At 41.9% G+C, this 2,500-nt stretch overlaps 1 protein-coding gene across 1 annotated transcript in view; it reads right to left on the reverse strand.

The window, feature by feature from the left end:
* Nucleotides 1-2,500, reverse strand: part of LOC134466905 (protein bicaudal C homolog 1-like) — a 254,885-nt gene that overhangs the window by 165,898 nt on the left and 86,487 nt on the right. The window lies entirely within an intron of this gene.

The raw sequence follows: 2,500 nt of genomic DNA on the forward strand, positions 1-2,500 counted from the left end.
CCAACCTGCCCATATCATCCCCTGATCATAAAGCAAGTACTTGTACAGTGGTTGTTCATTATCTGAAGACCAGCTACTCAAAGCCACCTGTGGTGGAAGGAATCTGTGCAGAGGCGCATCTTGCCACCAGGCTAGGCAGGCAGCCGCGTGGGGCCCCCAAGCCCCTAGACGGCAAATAACAACTCAGACTTTACTACAATAGTGGCGATTTTGTTTCAAATGTTCATTTTTTTTCCATTTTCGCTTGGGGCCCCTGCTTACCCTAGAATCGCCTCTGAAAATGTGGCAAGGTTTTTTACTTCTACTTTTCCTTTTGACACCTCTAAAACAGAGTAGCACACTTCTACCAAAGCCACACATCTTCACTGCACTTAAAGGGACACTGTGCAGGAAATGGTCAAAAAAGGTACTGCAACTATGCTGTTTATGGGAATTGGGCTGCCTATTGCCAAATTTGATCTTTACATGAAAGTTTACTATGTATTAAACAAATATTTTCTAGTATGGTCCAAGTACAGTCATTTTTGCTGCTAAAAATGGCTGTTTTTGGAAATTCAAAATGGTACACCATGGAGAAGATCCCCCTATTCATGTATGAAAAAATGCATTTTTTCCAGTCATAATGAATACTTAGAATTTGATGCTGGTGGTAAGTTGGTAAGGTAACATTAGTTAATGGGCAGCAAAACATTCTGGAAATAAATAACTAAAAATCTCACACAGTGTCCCTTTAAACAAAACAAACACGTTTCATCTTGCAGCCACGACTATGCCCTTAATGCGTCAGAAGTATGCTGCTAATGCGTCAGAAGTATGCACCATGTTTAGTGTACTAACTAACAGGCGACCAACTACCATCCGTTACTAATGAAGCAGACACACTGGCTTTGAGTCAAGCAGCATTCCACTCTTTCTCTCTCTTTCCCTCTCTCTCTCTTTCTCTCTCTCTCTCTCTCTCTCTCTCTCTCTCTCTCCCTCTCTCTCTCTTTCCCTTTCTCTCTCTCTCTCTCCCCCCCCTCTCTCTCTCTCTCTCTCTCTCTCTCTCTCTCTTTCTCTCTCTCTCTGTCTTACTAAAATAAAGAAACGATAAGGCGGAGAAAAGACTTAAAGTTTGATTTACAACAAACATGACCACTGAGTTCAGAAACCTGTTGCGTTTGCCAAAACAAAGAGTGTTCAGTATTTCCCCCAAAGACTGAGCTTTTAAGCACGTTTAAGCACCCCACATTTACACAAGCATCAGACAGGATATAACAAAAGAATTCACAGCACGACAGAAACATATTTTTCGGGGTGGAAAGAGCAACAACGGATGCATGGAGAAGGTCAAATCCATTTCATTGGGGGAGTGAACACAAGTCAGGGTGGACATTTCGGAGCAATAAGGTAATTTGGTAATAATTTCAGTGTAATGTAAGCTTGCTCGCCATGTTGGTTATGAGAAGGTGGGTTAAGAGAGGAAATAATAGCCTACGCACACACATGCACGCAGGCAGACGCACACAGGCACACACACACACACACACACACACACACACACACACACACACGCACGCACGCAGGCACACACACACACACACACACACACACACACACACGGTCAGTGTTTCATGAAACACTATACATTAAGTCATTTCCTCTGGCAAAGTGTTTAAAGCAGTATGCGGGCAGCTTTGAGGATATCTGATGCTTGACCTAACTCCATCCATTGCTGTTTTTTCCCTTTTCTGTTTGAGTGAGGAACAGAACTAATTGTAGCAGGAATGATATTGCTAAAGGTATAGCAGTAGGAAGGGAAAAAAACAAAGCCATAATTATTCATTGGAAATTTCCATGTCTTTTGTCATCAGTTTAGTGTACATTAGTCCTGTATTTGCTGTGTTCTTTCGGCTAGAGAGAGTAACAGAACTGAAAGAACCAGGAATGATATTTATTGTAAAAGGCATAGCAGAAGAAAAAAAATGAGAAAAAATGAGCAAGGACAAAATAATTTATAGGAATGTTCCGGGAGTTTTCTGTGCCGTCAGTACTGTATAGCGTATAGTAGGCCTGTCATATGTCCAGTCGCAAGAGTGGGGCTTGGTCAGTGTTGCCAGATTGGGCGATTTCCGCGCCCAATTGGGCTGCTTAGGATGACCTGTGGATAAAAACGGGTAAAAAAAAGACATTTGGGCAGATTTTTCCTGCAAATTTATGGCCATAGAAATCTTAAAGAAACTCCCGCACACTGACCATTTCGCTGTTCTTTCTTTAATAAGCAACGTTTCCGTACTAGACCTTCATCGGGCAATCTGGTGTGCGAAAAAAGTCGAAGTTTAACATAGAAATGAACAGAATTAAAGATAAAAATCGGGCGGGATTTAGCGCTTCCAGGCAGGTTAATGAGCTGTTACCAAGATGGCAATGACCAAGTCATAATGTAATACTTAAGGCCCCGTGTACTGTCATAGTACTATAGTACTATAGTAGTTAACTTTCAATGTCTATTACAGCGTGCCAC

This window comes from Engraulis encrasicolus, chromosome 17, assembly GCF_034702125.1.
Source record: "Engraulis encrasicolus isolate BLACKSEA-1 chromosome 17, IST_EnEncr_1.0, whole genome shotgun sequence".
Classification (NCBI taxonomy): domain Eukaryota; kingdom Metazoa; phylum Chordata; class Actinopteri; order Clupeiformes; family Engraulidae; genus Engraulis; species Engraulis encrasicolus.